Here is a 12,350-nt window from a genome sequence, read left to right on the forward strand (position 1 = left end):
TGCTTGGTGCCTCCAACTCTCATTTCCTTTCCAGCTGCTTTTGTAAGCAATGCTAGATGATCTAAGGGGGCAGTGATTCGCAACTGTTTACATACAGTGACCCCATCTAGCAACAGAAAAATGCTTTGGGAACTTGTCACAGCATGAGTGGCTCCTTTAAAGGGCGATGGGGCCAACTCCACCTATGCCCTAATTAATTACCTGCTTCCCGCCTTGGGGAGATGGGACTAAAGGAGTCAGCGGACATGTTAAAGGACACCTAGGCCTTATGTAAGTGCTGAGAGAGATCAGTCTGGGGGAGGAACCGCAGGGGCCACCTCCTTTGGGAGGCCCTGAACCAGGCTCTATAGGAGAACAGTACTCCAGGGAAACCAGCCTAGGTGCTGAGTGCTCAATACAGAGCAGACTGGGACAGAAGAGGTCCAGGACTAGCTAAAGTCACCTGAGCTGTGTATGAGCTTTAGTGATGGATTTCATTTGGGGACTTCAAGGATTGTTTTGAATTATTTCTGTTATTAAATGGGCCCTGGCAGGGGTATTAGCAGCAAGAAAGCCTGTGTGGAGTTTATTAAAGAGTCCTGAAGAGGAGGGAATCTGAGCCAGGGTACTGCAGAGCTCCTGCTGGCCATGAGGAAGCTCTCAGGAGGTGGCTGCCCTGTTACAACATCCATTCTCTTCTTGCCGTGAGGAAAGGGAGGATGGTCACAAACCCTCTCGATCCATTTGTGACCACACACCCCAGTTAAGTACCCAGGAGAGAATATAACAATACATTCACCCCCTTTTTAATAATTCATTATCAGTCTTAAGATTGGGGATTTTAGCTCTACAATCAGTTAAACTTTCAAACACAGAAGGGTCTAGATTCTACAGTGATGGGTGATATATACGGTGAATAAGACACGGTTAGCTGTTGGTTGTTTTTGCTTTGCTGATACTTATTTTATTTCCCCTGGCAAGTACTGCTCTTGTTACTAGGAGACATCAGCAAGAAATGGATTCTATAGCGAATGTTCTGTATTAAGGTGTTAAGATGACTGTGAAAGCCATCACAGACAAAATCCGATGGTTTGCTAAATTGGTTCAGGTGAAGCCCATTACATCCAATTTAGAACTCTGCCATTTAGGTTCTGCTTTTTGCAATGTCTGTGCTTTTCGGGATTCATTTCATTCTGCAGCATCTGGTTAACCAGTTGTTCAGCAGCTGCCTGGAATGCGAATGTATTAATGTATTTTCAAACACATTTTAAAGGTTTCTTTGCAACCCTGGATGACATTAAAACTTCCTGTTGAGTGTTATGGACATTATGAACAACGCAATTTTTTTTAAAAAAATACAGTTCCAGATATCTGCCTCTGAATTAATCAATAATTAATGATTACACAATGAACATAATTCTACTTTAACTGAAGCTCTGCAGTGTTTTTTATATACTTTCGTGACGCTATTTCAATGTTAATGATGAAAAAGGTTGCTGATTTAGCATTAAGCAGCTTTTCCCTTGGCACTAGCAAAACAAAGCTTGCAAATTTTATGCTAATCAGAAAGAGAGAAAACTCCAGTGCCATCAAGGGATTTTTAAATTGACTGACCATTTGCTGTTCCTCCAGGTATATTAACTTTAAGAATAAAGGAAATTATGCATGTTCTTGTAACAGCACCCTGAGCTGTGCATGTGACTGCAGACTGTCAGATACATTGGATAAAAAGAGCTTCAAATCTGGTCATAATAAAAGCACCTTCCACCTTATAGCACTTTTTAATATCAGGTTTTTATGGGAATTTTTTTTAGCATTGCTACTTTATTGTCTTTTAAGTAAACCAGTGCATGGATTCAGGGAATATTCAAGAGGAAAAGAGAATGTCTCAGACGAGGTCCTTAAAGAACAGTCTCAGGTTCTGCCTTCTGCTCTAAATTCTACACAAAATTCGACTATGTCTACACTACCGCAGTAAGTCGACCTAAGTTACGCTACTCCAGCTATGTGAATTATGTAACTGGAGTCGACGTAGCTTAGGTCAACTTACTGTGGTGTCTACACCACACTGAGTCGATGGAAGACACTCCCCCATCGACTTACTTTACTCTTCTCATTTGGGGTGGAGTACCGGGGTTGACCAGAGGGCGATCTGCGGTTGATTTGGCGGGTCTTCACTAGACCCGCTAAATCGACCCCCAGTGCATCGGTTGCCAGAGCTTCAATATAGTAGTATAGACCCCGTTGGACTTGGGGTAGAGTACAGGACAGACACAATAATGGGATAACAGCACATTTTCACACGTGCTGCAGGACATGAGTGGGTTGAACTGGAGTGTGTGTCTTTATCTAGGGGCACTGAATGAGAATGATTTGTGTCTAGGAGGAGACGGGGTGTACTGAATGTAAGTTAAATTCACTTGGGGCAGCAGAATACCTCGCAGCAGTTCTTGTCCTCCCTGCCCGTCTCTGATGGCTGTCCAGGCGGAAGGGAAAGATCCTGTGACACATTGAGAAAAGACTATGGGAAGACACCAGTGCCTGTGATAACATCCTTCCCTCCACAAAATACATGGCACTTCTCAGCTTGTGTGAAGAGCTGGTCGAAAAATAGGATAGCGCTTTTGTGACAACAATGCCCCTCTTTTTCCATCAACATTTCAACCAAAAAGCTTGTTAATTTTGAGAATGTGGAATTTTTTTCAGCCAGACCGGTTGTGTATGAGCTGCTATTGTGTGCATGTCTGATACATCTGTCTTATCTATTTAAGCAAAATTAATATTTGTATTTCAGCAAGCACTAGCAATGGTATAAGAGCTTGTGTAGACTAGCACAGACTACCAGTAGGAGAAGAGCTAATGTAGATAAACCGAGGCAGTTTTTCTCCCTGCTCTGAGTAGATTTGTTTGGCACCGTGATAAAAACACCTGAACCCATCTACACTAGTAGCTTAACACCAGTGCAATCAGCTGCATTACTGACAGTTGCTGGAATCTGGGTACAGATCTGGGTTCGGAATCTGGGTACAGAACTGGGTACTGACAGTTGTTGGAATCTGTAATCTAGTGTAGACTCCCACTTAGGTCCAGAGCACTCCTGATTTCTGTTTGCCTTTTTAAAGAGACCTTGAGTATAAACTCTGGAATGTGCTGAGTTCTTAAAGTCCTGTTTACCAGGTAAGACTTTAGTAAGGGGTTGTGTAAAATTCAGAGATGTGCCTGAACTGCAAAGCTCACATCTGAATCCAAACTCTCCCAAAGGTGCTTGAAGTGGGGGGATTGGCGTAGGACCATCTTTGATAAGAACTGAAACAGGGAAAGGGAGAAAAAATAAATCTGGAGCCTGTTAGTTTACTAATAGCATTGAAGCCAAAAAACCCTGATGAATGTTTTATGTTGTTTTCATTTGTTGCACTGACTGAATAAAAACCATTAAAAACAACAAAAAGAAGAAATTAAGCTTGTTCATCAATAAACATAAGAAATCCCAGGCTGTGCCTTATGCTAAGATACAAAATTAAGCAAACACAGTCTTTTTCTGAAAAGAAGATTGTCTCAGTGAGAAACTGCAATGTACAAAGCCTCTGCATTCTTATGGCCTCCGGAGGTTATCAGTAATTTTTGTTCAGAAACGTTGGTGCTCCAGTTATCATGCCACTTGGCTTAATAACTAGAGACCTGGTCCATTATGAATGATGCAGCAAGCACTTAAAATGATTAAAAAGCCATGCAAGTTAAATGTACACGACTACTGGCCCTTAGGGCCTTGATTTTCAGTGTTGCCAACAGTCATTTTCTATATCCTTTTACTATTCTCTTGGTTTACAAAACAGGATTTGAGCGGAGAATACAATTTAGTATTGTAATGCAGCATTCATCAAAAGTCCAGCACTGCAAATGTTAGTGTAAGGAGGTGTGAGCAGCAGGCTAGAAGAGAGGTGAAGAACAGGTGGAAGGACCCCAAAGGGGCGGCTGTTCATATGTCAGCTGGTTGTAGCAAGCATAGTAGAAAAGGGGAGTTTTGAGGTGCATTGTGAAAAGGATTGGGGATCTTGGTACAACAATAGTGAAGGCCAGACAGAGGAGAGAATGGGAGACTGAAGCCAAGTCTACACTACAGATCTATATTGATATAACTATGTTGCTCAGGGGGGTGAAAAATCCACCGGGGCCCTGGAACAATTTTGATAGTGGGGGTGCTGAGAGCCATTGAACCAAACTGTAAACCCTGTATCTGATGGAAACCACTTCAAGCCAAGGGGTGCGGCAGTACCCCCAGCACCTCTAGTTCCAGCACCTATGAAATCCGCACCCCTGAACGACGCAGTTATATTAATATAGAGCTGTAGAGTAGACTTGTGTAGACTTACCGACCTAACCCTGCATGAAGATTTCACTGTGTTGGTGGGAGAGCTTTTCCCCCTCAACATAACTACCACCTCTCAGGAAGGTGGATTAACTACAGTGACAGGAGAAGCTCTCCCATCGGGATAGGTAGCACCTTCGGTAGGTTCTGCAGCTGAGGTGCTATATGTGAAGTCAAGCCCTGAGATGAGGCTGCCAGATGGAACTAGTGCAGATATAACAAGAGATGAAATTTCAGAGGTTAAATGGCTGTGAATGGCCCTGCAGATGAGTAAGGACAAATATAGAAGTTGGAGCTGAAAAAGGCCTATTCGCATTAGTGCTATGTATTTTATTAGCATTATATCAGCAGCCAAATAATTCTGCCTGGCCTCAATGCTTGTCTCACTCATAAACTGATGAGCTGCCTAAAAAACATGCACTGCAATCTTTGTTATATGGATTAAGTGTTATATGGATCAAAGGAATGGAGAACCTAACAGAGCTTGGCTTGTTTGCTTAAACAAATGAAGGCTGATGGTAGATATGATTGCCCTCTATAAGTACATCAGAGGAATAAACGCCAGGGAGGGAGAGGAGTTATTTAAGTTAAGAGCCAATGGTGGCACAAGAACAAATGGATATAAACTTGCCACCAGTATGTTTAGGCTAGAAATTAGATAGTTTCTAACCATCAGAGGAGTAGCCCAGTGGGGCAAAAAAACCCTAATTTTTTTAAAGACTGAGCTTGATGAGTTTATGGATGGGCTGGTATGAAGAGAGTGCCTACAATGACAAATATCAGCAACGGCCAGAGATGGGACACTAGAAGGGGAGGGCTCTGAGTTACTACAGAGAATTCTTTCCCAGTGTCTGGCTGGTGGGCAGAGGTGAAAGTAAGCCAGTATGGTCCGGTACGGCGTACCAGACCTGTCCGGCTTCCCCGGCGGTGATTTAAAGGGCCCGGGGCTCCGGCTGCTGTGGGGAGCCCCGGGCCCTTTAAAGCACCACCAGAGCTCAAGCAGCAGGGTTCGTGTGGTGCTTTAAAGAGCCCAGGGCTCCCCACAGCGGTCGAAGCCCCTGGCCCTTTAAATCCCTGCCGGAGCCCAGCTCAAGGGGGGATTTAAAGGGCCCAGTGCACCTGCCACTCTGGGGAGCCCCAGGCCCTTTAAATCACCGCCGGAGAGCGGCGGTAGGGCTCCGGCAGTGATTTAACGGGCCCAGGGTTCCGGCCGCTGCGGGGAGCCCAGTGCCCTTTAAAGCGCCACCCAAGCCCCGCTGCTCAAGCCCCGGGGTAGCAGCGGCATGGCTCCCGCGGTGATTTAAAGGGTCCGGAGCTCCACAGCAGCCGGAGTCCTGGGCCCTTTAATTCGCCCCGAGCCCTAGGGCTCTCAGCCGCCTCTGCAGCTGCTAGCTCTGGGGTGATTTGAAGACCCTGGGGCTCCCAGCCACAGCCAGCACCCTGGGGCCTTTAAATCTTGATTTAAGGGCACACCCTCTTCCGATTGAGGCCACGCCTCTTCTGGTTGAGGCCACGCCCCCTCAGGACTCCAGCATACCTGTAAATCCTTTAAGTTACTTTCACCCCTGCTGGTGGGTCTCACCCACATGCTCAGGGTCTAAATGATGCACCCTATTTAAGGTTGGGAAGGAATTTTCACTTAGGTCAGATTGGCAGAGACACTGGATTTTTTTGCCTTCCTCTGCAGTGTGGGGCACGGGTACTAGCTGGTTTGGACTAGAGTAAATGGTGGATTCTCTGCAACTGAAAGTCCTTACATCAAGATTTGAGAACTTCAGTAACTCAGCCAGAAGTTATGGACCTATTACAGGAGTGGGTGGATGAGGTTCAGTAGCCTGCAATGTGCAGGAGGTCAGACTAGATGATCATGATGGCGTATTCTCTTGATTTACAAGAGTCTATGAGCTGCCTAAATAAACATGCATTGCCATCTTTGTTGTACGGATTAAGCATTTCTAATGGTACAAGTGGCTTTGGACAGCAGCATGCAATATGTGAGCTACATCTGTGCAGCTTCATTTCCAATGTCAGTTCTCTGGAGGAGTCATTATATCCTCATATGCACCTGAATGGTGCACCCATTGACCTCTTCCCCAATCCTTTACAGAACAGTGAGCTCAGGCCAAAGAACCTAGTGCTCTGTTTGCATTCACAGACCTTCCTATGGGGAAGGAGAACCTCATATTGTGGTTGATGAGACTGTGAGAAGTAACCCATGAACATTCAGAATAAATTTCCCTTTCTCTGACAACCTTTGAAACAAGACAGATCATAAAAGGAGGACACATCCCCCATCATCTCATCTCTGGTACCCAACTGGGAAGTCACAAGGCAAACCATCCTTCTGATTATGGAGAATGTCAGGTTTCAAAAGCCTTCAGACACCTGAATTAAATTCTTAAGCATGGAGAAGAGTCCCTATGTTAATTTCCGTAGAAAGAGAGCTGGTTGAAATTCTTTAACCAAAACATTTTCCCATTGAAGAATGGGAGTACTTGTGGCACCTTAGAGACTAACCAATTTATTTGAGCATAAGCTTTCGTGAGCTACAGCTCACTTCATCAGATGCATTCAGTGGAAAATACAGTGGGGAGATTTATATACATAGAGAGCATGAAACAATTGGTGTTACCATACACACTGTAATGAGAGTGATCACTTAAGGTGAGCGATTACCAGCAGGAGAGCGGGGGGGGGGGGAGGGACAAACCTTTTGTAGTGATAATCAAGGTCGGCCATTTCCAGCAGTTGACAAAAACATCTGAGGAACAGTGTGTGTGTGGGGGGGGGGGGAATAAACAAGGGAAATAGTTTTACTTTCTGTAATGACCCATCCACTCCCAATCTCTATTCAAGCCTAATTTAATTGTATCCAGTTTGCAAATTAATTACAATTCAGCAGTCTCTCATTGGAGTCTGTTTTTGAAGTTTTTTTGTTGAAGAATTGCAACTTCTAGTCTGTAATCAAGTGACCAAAGACATTGAAGTGTTCTCCAACTGGTTTTCGAACGTTATAATTCTTGACGTCTGTTTTGTGTCCATTTATTCTTTTACATAGAGACTGTCCAGTTTGACCAATGTACATGGCAGAGGGGCTGTCAAGGTTCCTCCCCCACTCTGAACTCTAGGGTACAGATGTGGGGACCTGCATGAAAAACCTCCTAAGCTTATCTTTACCAGCTTAGGTCAAAACTTCCCCAAGGTACAAAATATTACCCCTTGGACAGGCCGCTACCACCACCAAACTAATACTGGTTACTGGGGAAGAGCTGTTTGGACGCGTCCTTCCCCCCAAAATACTTCCCAAAACCTTGCACCCCACTTCCTGGACAAGGTTTGGTAAAAAGCCTCACCAATTTGTCTAGGTGACTACAGACCCAGACCCTTGGATCTTAAGAACAATGAACAATCCTCCCAACACTTGCACCCCTCCTTTCCTGGGAAATGTTGGATAAAAAGCCTCACCAATTTGCATAGGTGACCACAAACCCAAACCCTTGGATCTGAGAACAATGAAAAAGCATTCAGTGTTTTACAAGAAGACTTTTAATAAAAAATAGAAGTAAATAGAAATAAAGAAATCCCCCCTGTAAAATCAGGATGGTATATATCTTACAGGGTAATTAGATTCAAAAACATAGAGAACCCCTCTAGGCAAAACCTTAAGTTACAAAAAAGATACACAGACAGAAATAGTTATTCTATTCAGCACAATTCTTTTCTCAGCCATTTAAAGAAATCATAATCTAACACATACCTAGCTAGATTACTTACTAAAAGTTCTAAGACTCCATTCCTGTTCTGTCCCCGGCCAAGACGACTACAGACAGACACAGACCCTTTGTTTCTCTCCCTCCTCCCAGCTTTTGAAAGTATCTTGTCTCCTCATTGGTCATTTTGGTCAGGTGCCAGCGAGGTTACCTTTAGCTTCTTAACCCTTTACAGGTGAGAGGAGCTTTCCCCTGGCCAGGAGGGATTTCAAAGGGGTTTACCCTTCCCTTTATATTTATGACACGCCCCCCAAATCTCAGCTAGGGTGAAACACTGGCTGGGATTTCTTCCTGGAGCTCTAGGAAAACAGAGTTAATAAGACACATGCATCTCTAAATATACTACCAAGTACATAAAGACTAACAATATTTTCCACATCTCAAGGACGATTTTAACCAGTTGATTCTGGGAAACTTTCACGGGAGAGTGCATCAGCCACTTTGTTAGAAGCTCCTGAGATGTGTTGGATGTCGAAATCAAAATCTTGGAGAGCTAAACTCCACAGAAGGAGTTTTTTGTTAGTTTCTTTGACGGTGTGAAGCCACTTTAGTGCAGCATGGTCGGTTTGCAGGTGGAAACGCCGTCCCCAAACATATGGGCGTAGCTTTTCCAGAGCGTAGACAATGGCATAACATTCTTTTTCAGTGACTGACCAGTTGCTTTCCCTCTCAGACAGTTTTTTGCTGAGAAACACTACAGGGTGGAATTCTTGATCAGGTCCTTTCTGCATTAAAACTGCTCCCACACCACGCTCGGATGCATCTGTGGTTACTAGGAACGGTTTGTCAAAGTCTGGGGCCCTTAGTACAGGGTCAGACATGAGTGTCGCTTTAAGCTTGTTAAAGGCCTTCTGACACTTTCCGGCCCACTGAACAGCATTTGGCTGTTCCTTTTTGGTTAGGTCTGTCAGTGGGGCAGCGATTTGGCTGTAGTGCGGTACAAATCGTCTGTAATAACCGGCCAAGCCTAAGAAGGATTGAACCTGTTTCTTTGACTTTGGGACAGGCCACTTTTGGATAGCATCCACTTTGGCCTGTAGGGGGCTGATAGTTCCTTGACCCACCTGGTGTCCAAGGTAAGTCACTCTGTTTAGGCCTATTTGACACTTCTTAGCCTTAACAGTTAGTCCTGCCTCCCTTATGCGCTCAAGGACTTTTTGTAGATGTTCCAGGTGGTCTGCCCAGGAATCCGAAAATATGGCCACATCGTCAAGGTAGGCGACTGCATATTCTCCTAATCCCGCTAGGAGACCATCTACAAGTCTTTGGAAAGTGGCGGGTGCATTTTGCAGCCTGAAAGGGAGTACATTAAATTCATACAGCCCGAGATGTGTGGTGAAGGCTGACCTTTCCTTGGCAGATTCATCTAGCGGTACCTGCCAGTACCCCTTGGTTAAGTCCAAGGTAGAGATGAACTGGGCCCGTCCCAGTTTCTCTAATAGTTCATCTGTGCGTGGCATGGGATAGTTGTCTGGGCGAGTTACAGCATTTAGCTTACGGTAGTCCACGCAAAAACGTATTTCCCCATCTGGTTTGGGAACTAGAACCACTGGAGATGCCCATGCACTTTCAGAGGGGCGGATTACACCCATCTGTAACATATCCTGGATCTCCCGTTCTATAGCAGTTTTAGCTTGAGGAGACACCCAGTAAGGGTGGACCCTAATTGGGTGAGCATTACCTGTGTCAATGGAGTGGTATGCCTGTTCAGTCAGTCCTGGGGTGGCTGAGAACGTTGGCGCGTAGCTAGTGCACAGCTCCTGGATCTGCTGTCGCTGCATACGCCCAAGGGTCATGGAGAGGTTCACCTCTTCCACACCACCAGCACATTTCCCTTCGTAATAGACACCTTCAGGCCACTCAGCGTCGTCTCCTCCCTGGGCTGTAAACTGACAAACCTTTAATTCTCTGGAATAAAAGGGCTTTAGAGAATTAATATGATACACCTTAGGCTTTCGGTTGGAGGTGGGGAATGCTATGAGATAATTAACAGCTCCCAGGCGCTCCTGGACCACGAATGGCCCTTCCCACGATGCTTCCATTTTATGGGCCTGGAGCGCCTTTAAGACCATGACCTGGTCTCCTACTTTGAAGGAACGCTCTCTGGCATGTTTATCATACCAGGCTTTTTGCTCTTTTTGAGCATCCTGTAAGTTTTCTCTAGCAAGGGCTAAAGAGGTTCGGAGGGTGTTTTGTAGGTTGGTTACAAAGTCCAGAATGTTAGTTCCTGGAGAAGGTGTAAATCCCTCCCATTGCTGCTTCACCAACTGCAATGGCCCCTTAACCTCACGGCCATATACAAGTTCAAATGGGGAAAACCCTAAACTGGGATGTGGTACAGCTCTGTAGGCAAAGAGCAACTGCTGCAATACTAGGTCCCAATCATTGGAGTGCTCATTTACGAATTTACGTATCATGGCCCCCAAAGTTCCATTAAACTTCTCCACCATGCCATTTGTTTGATGATGGTAAGGAGTGGCAACCAAGTGATTTACCCCATGAGCTTCCCAAAGGTTTTTCATAGTTCCTGCCAGGAAATTAGTCCCTGCATCTGTGAGGATGTCGGAGGGCCAACCTACCCTGGCAAAAATGTCTGCTAGTGCCTGGCACACACTTTTAGCCCTGGTGTTGCTTAGAGCTACTGCTTCCAGCCATCGGGTGGCAAAATCCATGAAAGTCAGTATGTACTGCTTTCCTCTGGGTGTCTTTTTCGGAAAAGGACCCAGAATATCCACAGCTACTCGCTGAAATGGAACTTCAATGATGGGGAGTGGCTGGAGAGGAGCTTTGACCTGGTCTTGGGGTTTTCCCACTCTTTGGCACACCTCACAAGACTGGACATAGGTAGAAACATCCTGGCCCATTCCCTCCCAGTGGAATGACCCCCCCAAACGGTCTTTGGTCCTGTTCACCCCAGCATGGCCACTAGGGTGATCATGGGCTAAGCTCAAGAGCTTGGCCCGGTATTTAGTTGGAACTACCAACTGTCTCTGAGGATGCCAGTCTTCCTGGTGTCCCCCAGAAAGAGTTTCCTTGTATAAAAGTCCTCTTTCTACAACAAACCTGGATCGATTAGAAGAGCTGAGAGGCGGTGGGTTGCTCCATGCCGCCGTCCACGCTCTCTGGAGGCTTTCATCTGCTTCCTGTTCGGTCTGGAACTGTTCCCTTGATGCTGGAGACATCAGTTCCTCATTGGATTGGGGACATAGGCTTGGTCCCTCTGGAAGCAATATAGGGGATGGAGCTGTTTCTGTTGACTGTGAACCGCTCTCCGCTGGTGCACTATGTTGGGATTCAGGCTCCGGCTGAGCCTCTTGTGTAGGGTTATCGGCTGCTGCCAGTTCAGGTTCGGTGGGGCCCTCTGGTGTTGAGGTTGCAAGTACTGGATTCAGTGCTGACACGGGGTCTGGTGTTGGTTGTTCGGCTGGTTCCGGTTTTGGGACTGGTTCCGTCTGGGTCTCTGGGACTGGATCCACTACTGCTGTTGCAGACATTGGCCTGGGGTCCAGGTCCATCACCTCTGACTGGGTCCTGATAGAAGTTTCCGGAACAGAGCTAGGCCTCACGGCTTGTTTAGCCTGGTTGCGGGTGACCATTCCCACCCTCTTGGCCTGCTTCACATGATTGGCCAAGTCTTCTCCCAACAGCATGGGGATGGGATAATCATCATAGACTGCAAAAGTCCACATTCCTGACCAGCCCTTGTACTGGACAGGCAACTTGGCTGTAGGCAAATTGAAAGAGTTGGACTTGAAGGGTTGAATCGTCACTTGGATCTCTGGGTTGATTAAATTGGGGTCCACTAAGGAAGCATGGATAGCTGACACTTGTGCTCCGGTGTCCCTCCACGCGGTGACCTTCTTCCCACCCACACTCACAGTTTCCCTCCGCTCCAAGGGTATCTGGGAGGTATCTGGGCCTGTGGACCTCTGGTGTGATTCCGGTGCAATGAACTGTAATCTGTTGGGGTTCTTGGGGCAGTTGGCCTTTACATGCCCCAGCTCGTTACACTTAAAACATCGTCCAGCTGACGGGTCACTGGGGCGAGGAGGGTTGCTGGAGAACGGGGTGGTGGGACGATAAGGGGTCTGGAGGGTTCTTTGGGAGGTAGGTGGGGCTTTGGGCGGCCCCCGGTAATAGGGTGTGGTCTGGGGCGGTCCCTTCTGGTCTCCGCTCCAACTGCGACCAGTTTTCTTCTTCTCTGCCACCTCCACCCATCTGGCTCCAATCTCTCC

General features: G+C 46.3%; 1 protein-coding gene across 1 annotated transcript in view; it reads left to right on the top strand.

Annotated features, from left to right (window-relative positions):
* COL22A1 (collagen type XXII alpha 1 chain) overlaps positions 1-12,350 on the top strand; it is a 333,446-nt gene that overhangs the window by 224,827 nt on the left and 96,269 nt on the right. The window lies entirely within an intron of this gene.

The sequence above is a fragment of the Lepidochelys olivacea genome (genome assembly GCF_965140295.1).
Source record: "Lepidochelys olivacea isolate rLepOli2 genome assembly, chromosome: 2".
In the NCBI taxonomy this organism is placed as follows: Eukaryota; Metazoa; Chordata; order Testudines; family Cheloniidae; genus Lepidochelys; species Lepidochelys olivacea.